This window comes from Onychomys torridus, chromosome X (assembly GCF_903995425.1).
Source record: "Onychomys torridus chromosome X, mOncTor1.1, whole genome shotgun sequence".
Lineage (NCBI taxonomy): Eukaryota > Metazoa > Chordata > Mammalia > Rodentia > Cricetidae > Onychomys > Onychomys torridus.
This window is the reverse complement of record NC_050466.1, coordinates 114,350,098-114,374,064: the sequence shown is the minus strand read 5'-3', so window position 1 is coordinate 114,374,064 and position 23,967 is coordinate 114,350,098. Positions and strand designations below refer to the sequence as shown.

General features: G+C 35.9%; 1 pseudogene; it reads left to right on the top strand.

The window, feature by feature from the left end:
• Window positions 1-20,023: 20,023 nt before the first annotated feature.
• LOC118574507 lies at window positions 20,024-23,600 on the top strand (annotated as a pseudogene).
• The last annotated feature ends 367 nt before the right edge of the window (window positions 23,601-23,967 follow it).

The following is a 23,967-nucleotide window of genomic DNA, read 5'->3' as shown; positions in this document are numbered from 1 at the left end:
AGAATTTTGTAATATATAATAACTAGGAAAAGCTTATGAAATATATAAGCAAGAAACATGTGCAGGGAAATTCCAGGTACATTCATAACTGATTAGATTCTTGGGGGAAGATAATGATGTGTAACATTAAGAACATTGATATTAACTATATTGCGTACACTGAAAAAAATATTATTATGTTTTATGAGAGGAGATACCTTTGGATATTATATGGTGTACAGAAAAGAATTTTTGAAAATAAATTATTTACATAATATTTTTCATTCCATTTTGTTTTTCTGTCTCACTAGTGAGAGGACTGGATATTATCTTTAAGACACTGTCAAAGTAAAGCAAAATCAAAACAATGAAAAGTATAGAGTTAGTCATGGTGAGCCTGCAACCTCAGAAACAAGGAGGCTAAGACATGAAGCTCACAAGTTTAAAATTATCTTGTGATACACAAGTTAAAGTACAATGGAAAATGTGTTTGGTCATTAATGGTTATCTGAAGAAATATGACCATACTGTAAAAAAAATCACATCTAATCTCACAAAAACACCACATTATGAAAACTGCAAATACAGATATTTTAGAGGATCTCCTGCCTGTCTTCATCAAGCCTTACCTGAAGTAGCAGTATCTGAAGGAAAAAGGGATAGACAAAAAATACCATTATTGGATATTGGTCAAATAAGTGAACATGGTGTCAGAAGAATTGTTAGACTAGTTATCTAAGTAGTAGTCACAGCTCGTTCATTTAAATTATATCATAATGGAACTTGTAACTAGGAAGAGTAAGACCATTCCTGACTTTCTACATGGGGATGCAGGGAGAGTGTAAGTGGTTTGTGTGTGTGTTCAGGACTTCTGTGATAAAAAGACACTTAAATAATAAACTAGCATGCATAATAGCTTTCTATTTTTTATGTCACTATGATAAATTAGTAGATATTTCCATGAATTTTGATTTATATTTCTATCTTCATGTAAATTATATATCAGACTGTATCTCAGAACACTAACCTTTAAGAATTTATCTAAATATAGTTTCCTTTTACTGAAAATGTATTTTTCTCACATAATATATCTCGATTATAGTTTCTTCTCCCTCTACTCCCCCCAATTCCTTCCCACATCTCCTCCCATCCAGATCCATCCCCTTTCTGTCTCTCATTAGAAAATAAACAGGCTTCTAAGGATAATAATAAAATTAAATGTAGTGAGATACAATAAAATCTAACACATCAGAATTATGCAAAACAAACAAAAACAAGGAAAAGAGCCCAAGAGAACACATGAGAAACAGAGACTTACTTGTTCACACACTCAAGAATCCCATAAAAACACTAAACTGGAAGCCATAATATATACAAAAAGGACCTGCTTCCCTGGCTAGAGTACCTAAACATATTTTTAAGCAGACATGAACATGCTAAGTATAATGTCTCTATAAACAAAAATATGCTGTGTCTATTTGGTGAAAAATTGTTTTTCATATTTTCTAATTTCCAGTGGAATCCATGTTAGATGGCAACAAAACCCAAACACTTTAAAAAATAAAAAAGAGAAAAATTGTTTCACACATCAAGAAACACACTATGATACAAAATACACTGGTTTAAGAAAGTGTTTATTACAATATGAATTTTTAGAAAATAAACAACTCTTTTCTGAATTTTTTTTAGTTATCTGTAAAAAATAGAATAATTATATCTCAAAATATGTTTACATGTCAAATGACACAACGGATGAAAGGTCTAGTTTAGTGTATGATGCAGCATATATAGTAGTGATTGTTAGAACACCCATTGACTAACTTTGATATGAGTTGGATGAGAGAAAAGGCACAGTGAAGGCTAATAAATGGACAGAAATCTAGTTATTAAAATATTTAAGACAGCACTGGGTACCACTGTCCAAGATTTATAATATACTTAGTTGTTGGTTTTCTAATGCTTATAAAATAATATATTTTAAGCAAGTGTGCTATTTTGCTTTTTTAATTTAATTTTATTTAATTAACTTTTCTTCATTTATTTTACATACCCACCACAGTTTCCCCTCCCTTTTCTCTTCCTATTCCCTACCACCAACTACCATCTACCCTCTTCCCCATCCATTACCATTCCCTCTCCATTCAGAAAGAGCAGGCCTCCTATGGGCTTGAACAAAGCAAGGGACATCAAGTTGTGGTAGACCTTAGCTCCTCCCTTGCATCAAGGCTGGGCAAGGTAATCCAGCATGGGGAACAGGTTCCCAAAAGCCAGCTAAGCACCAGGGACAGGTCCTGATCTCACTGCTAGGAGCCTTACAAACAGACCAAGTTACATACTTGTTACAGGAATGCAAAGGGCCTAGGTCAGTTCCATGCTGGCTTCCTAACTGTTGGTCCATAGTCCAACTGCTCCCACAGGCCCAGGTTAGCTGTCTCTGTGGGTTCCCCCATCATGACCTTGATACCTCTGGTTCATACAATCTCTCCTCCCTTTTTTCAGGTGGACTCCCAAAGCTCTCTCCGTTGCTTGGCTGTAGATCTCTGCATCTGCTTCCTTCAATTACTGAATAAAGACTCTCTGATGACAATTAGGGTAGTCACCAATCTGATTACAGTAGATGGCCAATTCAGGCACCCTCTCCACTATTGCTAGAAGTCTTAGCTGGGGTTATCCTTGTAGATTCCTGGGAGTTTCTCTGGCACCAGGGTTCTCCCTAACTACCAAGTGTCCCTCTAAAGGTGTTTTTTTGTTACTCTCACCCCAATCCTGCCCTTACCTGCCTACCTTGCACAGCTTGCCCAACCTGCTCCCTTAAATTCCCATTCCTCCATCCCCCACACCACTGTCCCCAGGTTGCCCAGGAGATCTCTTCTATTTCCCCTTCCAAGGGAAATCTATGCATCCCTCTTTGGGCACTCTTTGTTATCTAGCCTCTCTGGGGCTTTGGATTGTAGGTTGGTTATCCTGTACTTTACTCCTAATATCCACTTATGTCTGAGTACGTACCATGTTTGTCCTTTGGGGTTTGGGTTACTTCACTCAGAAGGATTTTTTAATAGTTCCATCCATTTGCCTGCAAATTTCATAATATCATTGTTTTTTTACAGCCAAGTAATATTCCATTGTGTAAATGTATCACATTTTCCTTATCCATTCTTCTGTTGAGGAGCATCTAGGTTGTTTCCAAATCCTGGCTATTACAAATAATGCTGCTACAAAAATAGTTGAGCCAGAATCCTTGTGGTATGATTGAGCATTCCTTGGGAATATGCCCAAGAGTGGCATAGCTTGGTCTTGAGGTAAATTGATACCCATTTTCTGAGAAACCACCATATTGATTTCCAAAGTGGCTATACTGGTTTGCACTCACACCAGCAGCAATGGAGGAGTGTTCCCCTTACTCCACATCTTCTCCAACATAAGCTATCTGCAGTGTTTTTGTTCTTAGCCATTCTGACAGGTGTAAGATGGTATCTCAGAGTCATTTTGATTTGCATGTATCTGATGACTAAAGATGATGAACAGTTCTTTAAGTATATTTCGCCCATTTCAGATTCTTCTGTTGAGAATTCTCTGTTTATATCTGTACCCTACTTTTTAATTGGATTATTTGGTATTTTGATATCTAGATTTTTAAGTTCCTTATATGTTTTAGAGATCAGCCCTCTGTCATATGTAGGAGTATTTCCTATTCTGTAGGCTGCTATTTTATCTTATTTACCATGTCCTTTGCCTAAGAGAAGCTTTTCAGTTTCAGGAGGTCCCATTTATTAATTGTTGATCTCAGTGTCTGTGCTACTGGTGTTATATTCATGAAATAGTCTCCTGTGCCAATGCATTATGAGGACTTCCCACTTTCTCTTCTATCAGGTTCAGTGTAACTGGATTTATATTGAGGACTGTGATACACTTGGACTTGTATTTTGTGCAGGGTGATAGATATTGATCCATTTGCATTTTTCTACATGCTGACATCCAGTTATGGCAGCACCATTTGTTGAAGATGCTTTCTTTTTTCCACTGTGTAATTTTGACTTCTTTTTCAAAAGTCAAGTGTTCACAGGTATGTGGATTTACATCAGTGTCTTCAGTTCAATTCCATTGATCCACATGTCTATCTTTATGCCAATACCAAACTGTTTTATGACTATAGCTCTATAGTAGAGTTTAATGTCAGGGATGGTGATACCTCCACAGGTTCCTTTATTATATAGTATTGTTTTAGCTAACCTGGTTTTTTATTTTTCAATATGAACATGAGTGTTGTTCTTTCCAGGTCTGTGATAAATTGTGTTGAGACTTTGATGGGGATTGCATTGAACCTGTAGATTACTTTTGGTAAGGTTGCCATTTATGATGTTACTCTACCAATCCACAAACATGGGAGATCTTTTCATTTTCTGGTATCTTCCTCAATTTCTTCCATGAAAGACTTAAAGTTCTTGTCATATAGTTCTTTCACTTGTTTGGTTAGAGTTACCGCATGGTATTTCATATTATTTATTGCTATTGTGAAGGGTGTTGTTTCTATGATTTCTTTTTCAGTTTGTTTATTATTTATATATAAGAGGGCTACTATTTTTTTTGTTAGGGTGTTGTTTCTATGATTTCTTTTTCAGTTTGTTTATTATTTATATATAAGAGGGCTACTATTTTTTTTTTGTTAGTTAATCTTGTATCCTGCCATACTACTGAAGGTGTTTATAAGCTGTTTGAGTTCCCTGGTAGAATTTTTTGGGATTACTTATTCATACAATCATATTATCTACAAATAGTAAAAGTTTGACATCTTCCTTTCCAATTTGTATCACCTTGATCTCCTTTTGTTTCTTACTGCTCTAGCTAGAACTTTGTGTGCTATATTGAATAGATATAAAGAGACTGGACAGCCTTGTCTTATTCCTGATTTTAGTGGAATAATTTTGAGTTTCTCTCCATTTAATTGGATGTTGGCTGTTGGCTTGCTGTAAATTACTTTTATTATGTTTAGGTATGTTCTTTGTATCCATGATCTCTCTAACACCTTAATCATGAAGGGGTGTTGGATTTTGTCACAGGCTTTTTCAATATCTAATGAGATGATCATGTGGTTTTTCTTTTAGTTCATTTATATGATGGATTACATTGACAGATTTTCCTATATTGAACCATCCCTGCATCACTGGTATGAATCCTACTTGAACATGGTAGGTGATTTTTTATATGTTCTTTGATTTGGTTTGCCAGTATTTTATTGAGTATTTTTACACCAATGTTCATGAGGGAAATTGGCCTGTAATTCTCTTTCGTTGTTGCATCTTTGCATGATTTGGGTATCAGGGTAACTCTAACCTCATAAAAAGAATCTGGCAATTTTCCTTCTGGTTTTTTTCTTTCTTTTAATGGGGAACAATTTGAGGCATATTGAGCTCTTCTTTGAAGTTATTATAGAATTCTGCACTGAAACCATCTATCCTTGTTCTTTTTGTGGTTGGGAGACTTTTAATGACTCCTCTATTTCCTTAGGGGTTATAAGCCTATTTAAATCGTTTATCTGGTCTTGATTCAATTTTGGTATGTGATACCTATCAAAAAACTTGTCCATTTCTTTTAGATTTTTCAATTTTGTGGAGTACAGGCTTTTTGAAATATGACCTAATGGTTGTCTGGATTTCCTCAGTGTCTGTCGTTGTGTACACCTTATCAATTTTGATTTTGTTTATTTGAGTAATCTCTCTCTCTGCCTTTTATTTTGGATAAGGATTTGTCTATCATGTTGATTTTCTCAAAGAACCAACTATTTGTTTCATTGATTCTTTGTATATTCTCTTTGTTTCTCTTTTGTTGATTTCAGCCCTGAATTTGATTATTTCCTGTCATTTATTGCTCCTGGGTGAGTTTGCTTTTGTTGTTGTTGTTGTTATTATTGCAAAGGAAAAAGGCCAAGTAACATATACATGCAGACCTATGCAGTCACTAAGATATAGTGATATTTTATTTGTATTGAAATGTGATTTTATTTGTATTTTAATAAAATTGCCTTGAGGTCAGAGCAAGCCAGAGTAGAAGCTGGGCGGTAGTGGTGCACGCCTTTAATCCCAGCACTTGGGAGGCAGAGCTAGGCAGATCTCTGTGTGTTCAAGGACACAACCAGCATGGCAAACACACGCCTTTAATCTCAATACCAACCATAGAAGACCTGGAGGTCTGTACAAACAGGCAGTGACGAGGAAGTCATGTGGCTGGGTTTACAACCAATGAGAAAACAGAACAGAAAATCTGTAAAAAAGATAGGACACACAGAGGTAGCTCTCTTGCGGAGAGGAAGAACAGCAGAAGCAGTGAAGGGTAAGGTTTTCTGCTCTTGCTCTGACCTTGTGGTTTTTAACTCTGCAATTGGTTCTGTGTTTCTTATTTAACAAGCCAGTTATATCTACACTAAGAAACCACAGATACCAGTCCAGACTTTCAGTCACCAACCGATCTTTCAATCACCATAGACAGAGAAATAATATATTCCATGACAAAGCCAGATTTAAACAATACCTATCCAGAAATTCAACACTACAGAAAGTACTAGAAAAAAACTCCCACACAAGGAAGTTAGCTGTACCCATGAAAATAAAGGCAATAGATGATTTCATACCAGCAAACTTTAAAAGAGGGAAACAAAATCACACTAACACCACCATCACCAAAACCAAAAATAAGAATGATTAACAATCACTGGTTATTAATATCCCTTAATACCAATGCACTCTATTCACCTATAAAAAGACACATACTAACAGAATGGATTCAAAAACAGGATCCATCCTTCTGATGCATACAAGAGATACACCTCAACTTCAAAGACAGGCATTACCTATAAAGAGTTGGGAAAAGATTTTCCAATAAAATGGACCCAAGAAACAAGTTAGTGTAAATATACTACTGTCTAACCAAATAGACTTCAAACTAAAATTAATCAAAAGAGAAGGAGAAGGACATTTCATATTCATCACAGGAAAAAAAAAAAACACCAACATGAACTCTCAATTCTGAACATTTATGCCACAAATACAAGGGCACTAACATTTGTAAAAGAAGTATTACTTAAGCTTAAATCACTCATCAAACCCCACACATTAATAGTGGGAGACTTCAACATCCCACTCTCACCTGACAGAAACTTAACAGAGAAATAAGGGAACTAACAGATGTTATGACTTAAATGTAGTTAATAGACATCAACAGAATTTCACACAAACACAAAAGAACATACATTCTTCTCAGTACCTCATGGAACCTTCTCTAAAATTGACCACTTAAACACAAACAAATTTCAACAGTTACAAAATATTGAAATAAGCCTGTGTGTCTTACCAGAGCATGATGGGTTAAAGTTAGAATTCATCAACAGCAAAAACTACAGAAAGCCTACAAACTCATGGAAACTGAACAATCTGAATTACCACTGGGTCATGGTAGAAATAAATTAAAGACTTCCTAGAATTCAATGAAAATCAAGGTTTAACATCCTCAATCTTATGAGACATTATGAAAGCAGTGCTAAGAGGAAAGTTCATAGCACTAAATGTCTACATAAAGAATTTGGAGAAATCTCACACTAGCAACTTAATAGCACATCTGACATCTCTAGAGCTATTACACTTTTATGTTGAGCTTGGCACAACTTAGAGTCACATGGGAAGAAAGGACCTCAATTGAAGCAACTAAACACACTGGTCTGTAACCAAGTTTGTGAGAGATTGTCTTGTTGGATGAGTGATATGGGAGGGCTCAGACTACAGTGGCCAATACCATCCCTAGGTAAGTGGTCTTGAGTTGCATCAGAAAGCCAGTGAACAAGGTAGGAAGCAGTGTTGTTCCTTGGATACTGCTTAAAATTCCTGCTCTGAGTTACCTTGACTTCAATTACTAGTAGACTGTGACCTAGAAGCTGTGCACTGAAATAAACCTTTTCCTCCAAAATTGCAATCACACCAACAGAAAAGAAACTAGAATACCAAGCTTTTTCTTACTATTCTAAATCTGGTTATATATATCCCATACTGAGAACTATTGATATTGTAAATTAATAAGTTCTCCTTGTTATAGTTATTTAAGATAAATATGAAAGTGAACAACTGAAAAAGTTTACTTTGCGAATGCATAGTTCTGATATAGATTAAAATAGGAAGAAAAGTAAATTGTATCAGATTCAGACACATATTAACAAATCAGAAATATTCAGTTCCTTCTAAACTCATTTAAGTATGATAAAATAAAATTGACCTTTTAATCTAAACATCAAACTTATTTACTTTATACTTCTTTCTTTTCACAACTGTGCTTTCTTATTTTTTTCCTGGTGAGCCTAAAACTCTGTCAGTAGGCTTGATTCCACGAAGACTTCTAATTGCCATTGTCATTAATAACATGTTTCTCTGTATTCATTTTCTGTAAATTTTATGACAGATTGCAGCAGTGACAAATTTTCATTGCATTTTAATAGCTGATACACTGATGTTTATAAGATAAAAGGTCAATTCAGTAGTTCAAAGTAGTTGTAATAATAGTGATAGTGAACAAACACTTGCTAAAACATGGAAAGAATAGAAAAAATCTGGCTGAAAATATCATACATTTGAATAGCAGAATGAGTCTAATTGCCCTATTTCTTTAAAAGGCCATGAACTTTGTCACATTTTGTAAATGCCACATTTATGATCTCATATACAGAAATGTTTCTAATATACAGTAGTGAAGATAGGAGTACAAAAAAGGTTAGAAAGATAACAGAATGAGTTCTTATTTATAAAATGTCTGCTGTAACGGATGGAGGAAAGTAGGATTTCAGATGTTGACAAAGTATAAATAGAAATGTTTTGCAAGAAAAAATAATTTAAAATTATTCATGAATCCATAGTGATCTGATTTTAAGTGTCGAAATTTTGACAATCTTCACATTTATTTTTGTTCTTGAGAACGGAATAAATAGGAAGAAATTATTTTCAAGATCTCTTAAATTCTGCATTGTGCTTAGAATTTTTCTTTTCAGTTTTAAGAGTATGTTTGCTCAAGAAAATTTTGTTTTAAAGTATAAAAATGCAAGAATCTTTATAATGCCAGTGTGTAGCTATATTGCAATTAAGTTAACTTATAGTATTTATGAAAGACTGCACTTGATCATTAAAATATGTATATTTTTTCCAATCTCAGTGTCATATTAGAGAACATTATACAAAATCCAACAATAAATAACAGTGCAGTTAGTATTTTCTGACAGACTGTTTAACAGATCAACTCAAGAATTACTTAAACCTTTGAGAAACCATGCCTGTGTTTTACTTTATATAATCTCTGTTTAACTAGAGCCTCCACTCTGCAATGCTACTTATTAGCTTACAAATTTATCTAAATAAGAAAGATAATAGCGAAGATGCTGCTGAACTCCACAAACATTTTAAAATCTCTTTTTCTATTGGGCTGCATAGACCCTGTTATGCAATGTGCTCATGGAGCTGATTTTGTTTTATTAACAAAGAACTAATAATGTGTTGATTCTATAACTTCAGAATCCTCTATTCTTAACATTGAGCAGAATATGTACTCCTTGTTTGAATGGTTGAGATGAGAAGAATTTTGCATCTTATGTATATTAGTATTTATAAATATTACATATTCATAGTAGACAACTGGGAAATAGGACTCAAGTATAAAAAAATAACTCATGCTTTTTTCACCCTCACCTTCTAATGGTTTTCATCTTACATAAACCCAAAGGATCCATATGCTAATAGAATGATCACTAACCTGTAGTAAAATTGGGAGATAGGATATGATGGGACCTTGAGAATATGTTAACAAGTGGGATAAACTACATCATAAAGACATGCTCTTAGGAACCTGGACCTCTTCTATCAATTCTTGTCTGTGATGGGATGACTAGCGTGGACTGAACATGATGTTCCTCTTCATTATAGACCCCACTGAATCCAACTGAGAAATCTAAGTTTACTCCATCATAGGTAAATCTCTGTAATCATGAATGCATATTGTTTGTGTAAAGATAAATTGTCACTTACTACATGTAATAGCCATGAGAAGAATTGCCAGGTCATGTAGTATTTAAGTTTGTAATAATCTGCTAAATCTTCATTTGCAATGTAATTTCATAATTTCATCATCAACCAGTGATATAGAATAGTTTCTATCATTTTGCTTCCCTGATAGGACATAAAATTTTTCTTATTTCTATAATATCCATTTTAATTATGCATAATATTGAATATCTCTTAATAGTCCCATTTGGTATCCATAAACCATCTTTGGTGAAACTTTGAAATAGTATTTGAAGTTTTTAACCATTGGAAAAAATAGATTGCTTCTTTACAGTTTATGCTTGTAAGATTTTTATGCTGTCTAGATATGTCTTTTGTCAGAGATTTGATTGGGAAAAGGTTCTTGTAACAATTAATATACTTCCTTTTTCTTTCTTTCTTTACATAAATCCAGGCATAGTGTGATATGACTTCGAACTTGTTTTATTATTTTGCATACACTAGTTCATTTACATTTCTATATGCATGTTAGAATCAGTCAAAATTTCTCTGCATAAAATTTGGGGCACTTTGAATGGAAATATGTGAAGTTTGTAGTTTAGTTTGGGATATAATATCTTTAAAGTATCGAGTTGGGGTTGGGGATTTAGCTCAGTGTTAGAGCACTTGCCTAGCAAGCGCAAGGCCCTGGGTTTGGTCCTCAGCTCCAGAAAGAAAAAAAAAAAGATTAAAGTATCAAGTCTTCAAATTTTTAAACATATTTATTTTTACTTTATATTTGAGAACTACATACATGATTATGATCATATCCACTTTGTATTACCTTATATTTCCCTTTTCCATGTTTTCCCCAACACACTTCCCTCCCAATTTGTTCCATGCCTTTTATGATAACTGAATAAATCCAGTTAATGTCATTCATATGTGCACAGATATGGAGTCATCCATTGGAACACGTGAAACCTCTATAAACTATCCACTGTCAATAACTTCTCTGTGTGCTATCGATCTTAGAGATTATCTGCCCCATCTATATTAGAATTTTGGCTGTTTTGATCTTCTGCAGTTTTGATCAGGCAGCGACAGCCACTATGAATTCATGAATGGCACACCCATGCCACATCCACATCCACAGCAACATTTCACAGCACCCATCCTCATTCTTGACCTCTTACATTGTTTCCACCTTCTGTCTGCAATGCTTCTATGTCTTGGTGGTAAAGGCAGTTAGTATAGATGTCCTATTTTAAACTGAGCACTGAGTCTTCTTTCTCTATACATTGAGCAGTCATATATCTACATTGATTGCTATCTATTGTAAAAGAGATAAGCCTCTCTGACTAAGGTTGAGACCAGCCCAGTGTTATAAAATAAGCTTAAATATTTAGAAGGCTTTAACATATGAACACATTTTCCCATTTATTTTCACACTCATTTCCTGGTAAATGTATTATATGGTTAGGGGTAAAGGTTTGTTAATGAGTGACTATGCCTCACAAAAATGTGTTGAAAGTTTTATTCTCAATGCAACAATATTAGGAACCATCCTTTTGAAATACACTTAGTCTTGCCTTACATGAGTAATGGATGGTAAATAAGATCAAAATACACTATGCTTACATATGAAAATACCATAACTAAACAATTATTATTTTTATAATTCATATATGCTGAGGAAAATGTAGACAAAATGTGATACCCATACAAAATGGTTAGCTAAAAAAGCTTGATTCTCTTACTATTCCATCTTTGTGTGAACAAAACATTCCTCTAGCAAATGCAGCACTCAGCCTCAACATAAAAGTAGAAACCAGACACTCCCCAGACAATAAATATCCCAATGCTTTAGTCATAGGCTCCCAGCCTCCAACACTCCAACAGTGTGTGAAACACACACACACACACACACACACACACACATATATATATATATATATATATATATGTAAGGATAATTCATATTTCAAAAGTGAAACAGAAGACTAAAGTTATTGCTATAACAAATATCTAATAGAAACACTTGGAAATGATCCATGGGTAGAAGCTAAAACATTGTTTAGGAGAATGGTAGAAAATGCACTGATCAGTATGTGTGTTAGTCAACTTTCTGTCACTATGGCCAAATACCTGAGAAAGACTACTTATAGAAGGAAATAGGGTTTTTAAATTTTATTTATTTATTTTTTTATTTTTCGAGACAAGTTTTCTCTGTGTAGCTTTGTGCCTTTCCTGGATCTCACTCTGTAGCCTGGGCTGACCTCGAACTCACAGAGATCTACCTGCCTCTGCCTCCCAAGTGCTGGGATTAAAGGCATGCTGCAACACTGCCTCCTGGCTGAAAATTTTGTTTTTGTCTCACTCATTGTAGCCATGGAAAAGGTCTGGAAATGTGACATAATACCTAAAAGCACACTCCAAAGAAGTGACTTCCTTTAACCAGATCCCACCACCATAACATCCCAATAGCCTATTAAATTATAAATATATCAATTAATAAACACAATAGTGCAATCAGTGAGACATTCAATTAGTTCCTAAGATTGCCCACATATTAACATCACTGCTACTCAATACATTCAAATTTAGGGGACATTCTCAACCCAAACAATAAAACCATGAATTGATCCTTTGAGCAATTCTGAATAGGGTGTAGGAGAAGAAGGCTATAGAGATAAATTTGTACTTCTTAGATAATACTGAATTAGTCATGAGTACTATGTTGGAACAAATATGGTTGTAAAGGATATGCTAATAAAGTCTTAGTCAAAAATGAAGATTAGCTTATTGACATCTGTGGGAAAGTCTATTATTATTATTGTAAAGCTCCCTAAAACATGTCTGAATTTTGTCAATGTCCTAAGACATTATGGCTTGTATAATTCAGTAATGATTAATAGTATATTTTGCAGACAACATTTGGAATGATTCACAGCCTTTAATTTCTGCATATAGTAAAATTTTATAAGACATAAGCATTTCAAGTACAGTATTCACAGCTAAATGGGAAACCATGTGGGGAACATTTAAATAGCATATCTATGAAGGAAAACAGTGTGGCAAATGAAAAGGAGATTAATTTGTGTATTAAGAAAAACAAGTTGTCATTTAAAATGCTCAGAGTGATACGACACTGAAGGACCAACCCTTAAAAGCAAGAGATTTAGTGACTTAAAGCAAGAGATTTAGTGACTTATGGGACCTAAAGGCTTTCAAACCTAGGTCACCTCAACATTTTCTTATAGCACTTTGCAGCCAATTTGGCTATGGCTCAATCAAGGACATGCTTTGCACAAATGGTTGCTCCACAAAATTCAACATGTGAGTATTGGTGGTGTCTACAGGGAGCTAACTAACTTTTCAAGTAAAAACCATGCAAGATAATGATAGCATGGCTAACTCTACGAAGTTTCAAGGATATATTAAAAAAAAAAAAAAACATTCAGAACCAAGAAAAATACCAGGCACAGAAAAGGAACCACTACAGAGTGTTCTTATTAGACACCTAACAGAAATGTTGGAACAAATTTGAGACATGCCAAAACTCCCCGATCTCTCTCTCTCTCTCTCTCTCTCTCTCTCTCTCTCTCTCTCTCTCTCTCTCTCTCTCTCACACACACACACACACACACACACACACACACACACACACACAATGGGGCTTATTGAAGCTATTGGAATGGAATAAGGCCATATTGGAAACTCCAGGCTTGTAGGCTTGTGGAAACACCACATAACATCAACCCGACTTCACCCAGTGGGAGCTTTCATGGTCTGTTATTTTTTTGATGTTTTCGTGTGTGTATGTGTGTGTGTGTGTGTGTGTGTGTGTGTGTGTGTGTGTGATTTTATAATTAACTTGATTTCACATATCCCCTGTCCTCCCTCCTCCCACCCCTCCATATTTCTTGTCTACATTAGGCTTATTTCTTTCAGTAAGAATATGCCTTTTCCACTTTGAATATTTTATTTATAATATTTTTAAAACTAAAACCAAATTTGTTATAGTTGCTTACATTACTTGGGTTTACTTTTAAATATAAAACTTTCACTTCATTAAAAATTAGGAAGGACTATGAATAGAGAAGGCATCAATTTCAAACTCCAAACTAGTTTATTAAACATTTTCTCCTTGTTCATGTGTATGTGTGCAGAGGGTCGGGGATTAAGGGGTGTGCATGTACACTGCCTCCCAACCTTGTAAAAACTCTTAGGTGTAACCACACCAGTGTAAAAAATGGAATGTCTCTGGTAAGTGCTTTGCTTTGGGAAATAAAAATCATTCCTGGCTCACTCCCCAACAGTCACTCCCTTTGAGACTACAACCATGCCATGACTCACTTCTTGCTTCTCCCTGTACTGTAGCAGCTTTCTTATTTGACGACTGGTGACTATGTTCTGCTGCATGCAGAATCTTTGTAGAGATGACTAGAAACTTCTGGTCCTCCAGGAAGAGGAAATAAATTCTGCAGGATTCATGAAATGAAGCCAAAAGGTATTGCTGTGCCCTGAGCTACCTTTTTTAAATTGAAAATTGAATTTTTTCATACAATATGCTCTGATTATGGTTTGTCCTGTCCCCAGTCCTAATTCCCCCCAATCTCCCCTCCCATGTGGATCCAGATCCTTTCTGTTTCTCCTTAGGGATAAAACTGGCCCTGTAGGCCAGGCGGTGGTGGTGCATGCCTTTTATCCCAGCACTTGGGAGGCAGAGGCAGGTGGATGTGAGTTCGAGGCCAGCCTGGTCTACAAAGTGAGTTCCAGGAAAGGCACAAAGCTACACAGAGAAATCCTGTCATGAAAAACCATAAAAAAACAGCCTTCTAAAGAATGATAATAAAATAAGATAGGATAAAACAAAAATGAGCATATTGGAATAGGACAAAATAAACAGCCAGAGGAAAAAGAACCCAAAAAATGTTCAAGAAATACATATAGACACAGAGACTAATCTATTCTGACACAAAGGAATCCCTTAAAATGTCATCACTAGAACTTTTTTCTAAGCCTTGTTTTGGTTATCTTTCAATTCTTGACATTTTTGTGCTTTTATTTTCATTTTGTTTTAAATTTTCTTGAGCATTTTATTAACAAATGGGTTAGTCAATTATATGCTTTTTAATTTCTATTACTTTTGAAATCCTTGAATTTTGTTATTGATATCTTTCATTACAATTCTAACATACTTTAGATTATTTCATTTCTTTTATATTGATTAAGGTCTAGTTTATAAACCATAATATGATCTACAAAAGTAACTGTCCCAAGTATACTTGAAAACAACACTTATTTTGCCTTTCAAATGTGGATTTCTCTACAAAAAATCAATTTGATTCTGTTAGTTGGAAGTATTAATTCTTCTGTGCTTCCTAATTTCCTGTTTGTCAGTTATATCATTTAAAAGAGGAATTCAAGTCTTCGACCATTAAACTGAATCTACCTATTTCTAAATATTTTATTTAATGTGTTTTGAAATCTTATTGTTTGATGCATACTCATTTCTACCTGCTTTCTGATTATAATCACTATTTTGACAGTATATAATATACTTCCTGATCTTATACCTTTAACTAGGTCTCATTTGTTATTAATACCATCATTACAACCTTGCTAGGCATAATCTTAACATGATATATCTTTTCCCAACTTTTTAACTTTTTAATATTTATTTGTATGTTTATGTGTGCATGAGTGTGTGCGTGAGTGCATGTGTGTCTGCCACCACAGTGCACATGTGGAAGCAAAAGTACAGTTTCCCAAGTGGTTGCATTCCTTGTACCATAGTGGTTCCAAGGAATGAACTCAGGTTATCAGGCTTGGTGATGTCACTGACCCACCCTCCTTTAACTTATTAACTTTGAAGAGAAATTTGAGGGTTCTATTTTGAATAATGCCTAGATATGCATTAAGAAAACCTTTATTGGTGACTGGAGAGATTGCTCAGTGGTTAATATCAATGGATGTTCTTCTAAAAGACCCAGGTTTGATTTTCATCACCCATTGGGCAGATCACAGTTTTCTGTAACGCTAGTCCTAGGGGATCTGATGCCCTTCTCTGTCTTCTTTGAACTCCTAATCTTCTTCCTTCCACCTCCAAAGTACAGAGATTACATGCATGGGCCAATATACATAGCTTTATTGATAATGTATTGATTGTGACTTTTAAAAAAAGAATGTATTCTTTGAAATTTTCACACACATACATTAAATACATATAGGTCCATATACTCCCAACACATCTCCTTCCCAACTTCAAGCCCTCTCTTTTTTTTTATTTCTTAAAACTCATTGAATCCAATTAGTGCTATACATATGCACATGGATATCAGACCATCTACTGGGATATTAGTGACCTATCAGTGGCCACACCCCTAAAGATGGATGACTCCATCCACTGGTAGCCATAAACTACCAACAGCTCCTCAGCTAGTGATAGTGCCAGGTAAATGCCACCCCCTCCAGAACCCACGATGGAATTTCTAATTGGCTTGATTTTGTGCAAGTAATGTTACATTTATATTTTCGACAAATATCAACATTAAAAATATATTTGATTAATGTTTACATATCCTTGAATATTATTTCGAATAATGTGTTTATATATGTATGTGTGTGTTTCTTCTCTCTGTCTTCAGTTCTTTCTGGTTTTTATAGATCTCTCAATCTCAATTTTCCTTTTCAACAGGTATATCTTTAAAAACCATGCATGTGTTATTTACACAACTGCTTTTCTGTTCAATCACATTGTTCTATTTTGCATTTTCCATTTTTAAGTTTATGTTAGGTTTTATCAAAATCTTTGTTACGTAATATTTAAAATTTGTTTGCATATGATTACATAAATCAATAAAGAATTTATTGAAAGTCCTAAAGTTTGCTCAAAATCTTTACAATGGTCTCAATCCTAGGATGCTGCACCACATTTTTAGGACCACAAAACCCTACTAAAAGTATAATGTCAAATTCAACATATTAATCACAACTGCTTCATTCTTCCTTTCACCTACCCACATTTTGAAACTATTGTCATCTCATATAATTGAGGAGCAGGACACTCATCTCTATTTGCATAGTGGACATTTAAATTACTAATATCACCAATGTCTGAGTGATTACTGTCCTTGCGATTTAACTACTAACCTTAACTGTGCTTCTTTTATGAATAAAAATACTTCCTGATCTATTTTTGCAGACTTACAGCTTTCTTACTAGCTGAACAATAATGTTCCCATTATATCCTATGTTCTTACGTGCCAATTATAATATTTGTGCTATTTTATTTTGTATATTAAATATTCTCATCTTCATTTCTTCACTTTATTATTCTGACATTTTTTCTGTATATTTCTCTTGAGTTCTGTATTTCCTTGTTTTTGTATTCTTCAATATGTTAAATAACTGTGAAAGTCATGTGATGTTGATAGTGTAAGGAACATTAAGAGAAATATAACATTAGAAGATCAATTACAATTTTTCTTAAAAGTTTTAATGTCGACTTTTGCTATATCCTCAGTAGAAATTTTAAGAGGACAAGAACTGTGAGTATTCTGTGCATGATATACAGATTAACTCTTTTATGAATCATACTACTGTAAGATAATAAATAAAAATAGATATTGCCTGAGTTACATCTCGGTTGGATGTAAAGTATTCTCTGAAATGTTAGCAATAATATTTATTACTGCATTTTTGTGCTATTTATACTGTTCAGCAATACTAATGGCAAGTCTTGGAAAAAACAGCTAAATAATGGTTCTTCAAAAAATTATTATTTAGAATCAATTTCTTGCATACTCTCTGTCATGTTTTAAGAATTCAACAACTATGATCTAGCTAAAATATCACACATTCTAAGTTTAATATGAGTCTTGCCTACCAGGCAATTTTCCATAATGGTAAGAGATCTCTCTGCCCACATTCTGCCAAAACACTCTGGAGTTTGCATATATTTTCTCTGAAATTATCCTATTTGCTTAAAAATTACCCAAAATACTCCACTGTGCAATTCTTGACTTATTCCTGGAGTGTAACTCATAGATGAATCATATCACAACTGGTTTACTCTGAAAATAATAAATCACAACTACACAACATCAATATATCTTTACATGCTTATAAGCATTGTTGAAATACTGAAACCTCATCTCTTGATTCAAGCAATGACAACTCAAAGACAGAGTTCCTACCTAAAAATGGACTGATTCTAACCTAAAGAAAAACACATACTGAACCTCCTAGATCCCTATCCAATCATAGCAAAGAAAAGAAGCAGATGTGGGAGGAACACAGAGAACTTGAGCAACCTCTTTCACAAATAAACATGGTTTTAAGGTTAGGTTTGTTTTCTCTGCCTCTGACAGTTGTGGGGGGGGGGAAGTACAACTCTGTATGCTTAGCAAGCCCAGGTAAGTCAGGAGGGGGGCCCTCTCCTTTTAAAATGTGGAATGCTTTACCAGCCCTCAAGGAGAGAAGAATGTTCACCATTATTTTCTGTCCTGAGATTCAATTTCTTTAATGGCTTGGGATTCTATTAATATCCTGCATTCCTACTCACTACCTCATCTCTTTGTTTTCAAAACAAACCTGCTTTTAAGTCTATAAGAAGTCATGTATAGTCACTGATCTTGAAATGATTATTTCTTTCAAAAGAACTCACTTCCACAGGCTAGTAAAATTTAGGGACAGGCATGAGAATTGTAGGTAGTGAGGACGCAGGGGGATTACAAGGCTGATACAAGCATGTGCTGCAGAAATGGGAATAGCAGGTTGAAATTGAACATGGGAAAATTTAGTCTGAATGTCAGGAAAAGTTGTCAACTCAGAAATTTAATTAGGTAGTGGAATAGCTTCCCAGAAGAGATGGCAGAAATTTATTGCTGGAGCTATTTAAAATCAGCCCGGACAAAGCACTAGGGAATATACAGAGGGCACAATCATTCGCAGAATCTAGAGGATTGGTAGAGAGAGCAATTGGGCCTCTGCATTTCTAATTCTCATGACCGTTATTCTAGCACTTCTATTTACAATGATAAGTATGTCCTTTTTACAAGTATAACCCTGAAAATCAGAACATTACACTAATCCATTGGGATATCCACAGCCACCTTTTAAAAAAGATTTGAAGGTATATTCATATTTGCTGTTGTAAGGACTCAACCATTCATTCTTTATTTCTTCTTTCTTTGTATTGTGCAAAAAGACATCCCAAGAGACTTCCAGTATTTCTCTTTCTCATCTTTACAATAGGAGTATTCTTTATTTATTATTTCAATTTTCATTTTTTGGACTAATAATCAGTTCTTTCAAGTCTTGTCTACTTTTCATTTTCTGTCAGAATATGGATCCACAAAGGATATTTTTTTGTCTCTTTAGCTCTCTTGTAAAACCACTGGCTAAGCCAATAATCATTTCATTCAGGATACTATTTTAGTATTTCTTTTTTTTCTCTATTCAATCTCTGGGTGAGAAAAAGACAGAATCTGAAACTTTGATGAAATTATTGATAACCATATCTTCAGTGATCCTTGATAGCCAAATAAATAATTCTGATTTCTGTGAGATATTTAGTTATTTTGCAGGGGTAAAATATATGCTGTATATACATAATGTTCCTTGATCATCTTCAATAGGCCTCAAGTAAACTATACTTGGTTGCACTTTTCCTCTCAGTAATAGTGTGAATATATTCTGATCCCTAAGTAGCAAATCAAATGAGATACTGCAATATGATAATAAATATAATAACAACAACATTCTAGTAAACATTTATCTCTTCTGACTGGACTTTGTCTGACCCCATTTGGAATATAAAGGAATATATCCCCACTTGTATGTTCTTTTTCCTTCTAATAATAATCAAAACAATACCCTCCAGCTAAATAGATTGCATTCTCTTAGAAAGCATGGCAGAATGGGATTCTGATGATCCTAGACACATTTGCCCCTCAATCCTTTCACCTACCCACTGCCATACCAAGCAGACCCACCCTCTCCTGTGCCAGGAACATGCTGCCCCTGACACTATGCCCTACTCATACCCAGGACTGACCCTGGAGGAGAAGGTGCTGACATTGCTCACCAAGTTGCGGCTCTAGGCAAGGGCATCCTGGCTGTAGATGTGTCTACAGGAAGCACTGTTAAGTGGCTGCAGTCCATTGGCAGTGGGAACACCAGGGAGACCAGGCGCTTCTACTGCTGGCTACTGCTGACTTCTGGTGACCATGAGAATCCCTGAATTGGGTACAAGGATGGGGTGGTCCTCTTCCATAAGACGCTGTAGCAGAAGGCAGATGATGGATGTCCTTTCACCTAAGTTATCAATATCATGGGCAGTGTTGTGAGCATTAAGTTAGATAAAAGTATACTACCCCTGGGAGGAATGAATAGTGACTCTACCACCTAAGACAGGATGGACTGTTTGAATGCTGTGCCCAGTATAAGAAGAATTGAGCTGACTTTGCCAAGTAGCATTTTGTGCTAAAGATTGGGGAACATATACTCTCAGCCCTTGAATTCATTGAAAATGCCAATGTTCTGGTTTGTTACACCAGCATCTGGTAGTAGAATGGCAATATACCCATTCTGGAGCCTGAAATCCTCCCTGATAGGGACCATGGCTTGAAGTACAGTCAGTATGTAATTAAGAAGGTACAGGCTGCTATCTACAAGGCTCTGAGTGACAACCATATCTAGCTGGAAAGCACATTGCTGCAGCCCAACATGGTCACCCCAGTTGATAGTTGTACCCAGAGATTTTCCAATGAGGAGATTTCCATTGCAACTGTCACAACACTTTGTTGAACAGTGTCTCCTGCTGTTCCTGGGGTCTTGAGGGCAGAGTGAGGAAGAGGAGTCCTTTGACCTCAATGCTATCAACAAATATCTGCTGCTAAATCCATAGATATTCTTTTACAGCTAAACCCTGCAGGTTTCTGCTCTAAAGACTTGGGAAAGGTATAAAATACCATAGGGTTACTCTAACTAAGTATGTGAAGGACCAATATGACAAGAACTTTAGGTCCCTGAAAAAAGAAATTGAAGATGTCAGAAAATGGAAAGATCTCCTATGCTCATGGATAGGCAGGATTAACATAGCAAAAATGGCGATCTTACCAAAGCAATCTACAGATTCAATGCAATCCCCATCAAATTACCAACACAATTCTTCACAGATCTGGAAAGAATAATAGTCAACTTCATATGGAAAAACAAAAAACCCAGGATAGCCAAAAGAATCCTGTACAATAAAACAACCTCTGGGGGCATCAAGGTCCCCAACCTCAAGCACTACTATAGAGCTACCGTAATAAAAACAGCTTGGTACTGACATAAAAACCAACATGTATACCAATGTAATTGAATTGAAGACCCTGACATTAACCCACACACCTATGAACATATAATTTTTGACAAAGAAGCCAAAAATGTACAATGGAAAAGACAAAGCATCTTCAACAAATGGTGCTGGCATAACTGGATGTCAATGTGTAGAAGGCTGCAAATAGATCCATATCTGTCACAATGCACAAAACTTAAGTCCAAGTGGATCAAAGACCTCAACATAAATCCAGTTACTCTGAACCTGATAGGAAGTACTCTTGAACACATTGGCACTGGAGATCACTTTCTAAATATAACAGCAGTAGCACAGACACTGAGAGAAACAATCAATCAATGGGACCTGTTGAAACTGAGAAGCTTTTGTAGATCAAAGGACATGGTCAACAAGACAAAGTGACAGCCTACAGAATGGAAAAAGGTCTTCACTAACCCCACATCTGACAGAGGGATGATATCTAGAATATATAAAGAACTCAAGAAATCAGACATCAAAATGCCGAACAGTCCAATTAAGAAATGGTCTATAGAACTAAACAGAGAATTCTCCACAGAGGAAGTTCAAATGGCTGAAAGACATTTAAGGAATTGCTCAACATCCCTAATTATCCGGGAAATACAAATCAAAACAACTCTGAGATACCACCTTACACCTGTCAGAATGGCTAAGATCAAAAACACAGAAGACAGCTTATGCTGGAGAGGATGTGGAACAAGGGGAACTCTCCTCCACTGCTGGTGGGAATGCAAGTTTGTACAGCCACTTTGGTAATCAATATGGCGCTTCCTTAGAAAATTGGGAATCCATCTCCCTCAAGACCCAGCTATAGCACTCTTGGGCATATATCCAAGGAATGCTCAATCATACCACAAGGGCATTTGCTCAGCTATGTTCATATCAGCTTTGTTTGTAATAGCCAGAACCTGGAAACAACCTAGATTCCCTTCAACTGAATAATGGATAAAGAAAATTTGGTACATATACACAATGGAGTACTACTCAGCAGAGAAAAACAATGACATCATGAAGTTTGCAGGCAAATGGATGGATATAGAAAAAAATCATCCTGAGTGAGGTAACCCAGACTCAGAAGGACAAACATGGTATGTACTAACTCATAGGAGGATATTAGATGTAAAACAAAGATGACTAGACTGCTACACATCTCCAGGGAGGCTACCTAGAAAACAGGACCCTAGGAAAGATCCAGGGATCACCCAATGACAGAGAAATGGATGAGATCTACATGAACAACCTGGATTATAGTGGGAATAATGAAGGGCAAGATTTGAGGGAAAGAAAGCTTAGGGGAGCAGGAGATGCCAGCTGGATCAAGAACAGAAAGGGAGAACGGGTAATAACAGACCATGATAAATGAAGACCACATGAGAACAGGAATAGGCAGAGTGCTTGAGAACAGGAAATCCAAAATGTTACATCCTCTGTAGACTGCTGGCATTGGTCGAGAGAAAGCCTGATCTGACCTAGTCTGGTGATCAGATGACTAAACACCCTAACAGTCATCTTGGAACTCTCATCCAATAACTGATGGAAGTGGATGAAGAGATCCTCATCCAGGCCCCAGGTAGGTGGAGCTCCAGGTGTCCAACTGTGGAGAAAGAGGAGGGACTGCAAGTGCGTGAATTGTTGAATCCAAGATTGCAAAAAGCACAGGGACAAATAGCCAATCGAAAGAAAGCACATGAACTATGAACCAAGGGCTGTGGATCCCCCAGCTGGATCAGGCCCTCTGGATAAGTGAAACAATTGAATAGCTTGATCTGTTTGGGAGGCACCCAGGCTGTGGGACCAGGACCTGTGCTTAGTGCATGAGCTGGCTGTTTGGAACCTTGGGCTTACACAGGGACACATGCTCAGCCTGGAAGGAGGGCACAGGACCTGCATGTACTGAATCCACCAGGTTTAAATGAATCCCCAGGGGTTTCTTGGTCCAGGAGGACATAGGAATGGAGGGGAGGGGCTGAGGGGAAGGTGGGGTGGGTGCAGGAGTGGGGAGGACAGGGGAACCCGTGGCTGATGTATAAAATTAAAACACATAGCAATAATAATAATAATAATAATAATAATAATAATAATAATAATAATGACTTGGGAAAGGGGAAGGAGAACCTTAAGGCTGCCCAGGAAGAGTACATCAAATGAACCATGGACAACAGCCTTACTTGTCAAGGAAATTATACCCCAAGTGGTCAGTCCAAGCCACAGCCAGTGACTCCTTCTTCTCTAACCGTGCCTACTAACCAAAGTTTGCCCCATCAACACTCCAGACCCCTGCCAACCAACTTGCTATTGCTGCCCTGGTGACTGGTGTGTGGTATCGTTTGTGAATGCTAATTCTGCCATCCCTTCTAGCTCACTGCCAATAAACAACTATTTACAGGGGCAGAATAATTATCAGCAAAACAAAACAAAGTCTCTATCAACAAATTAGGTTCTTTTCTTGAAATCATCTTCAATCATCACAGAATTAAATATATGAACCGAACCTCACATTCACAAAAGCAGTTTGTTCAAGGTCACACAGTAAATTTGGGAATTAAAACCAGAGTATAGATAATTTGATACCATTGTGCATGTTTCCTAAACCAGTACAATGAAATGATCATT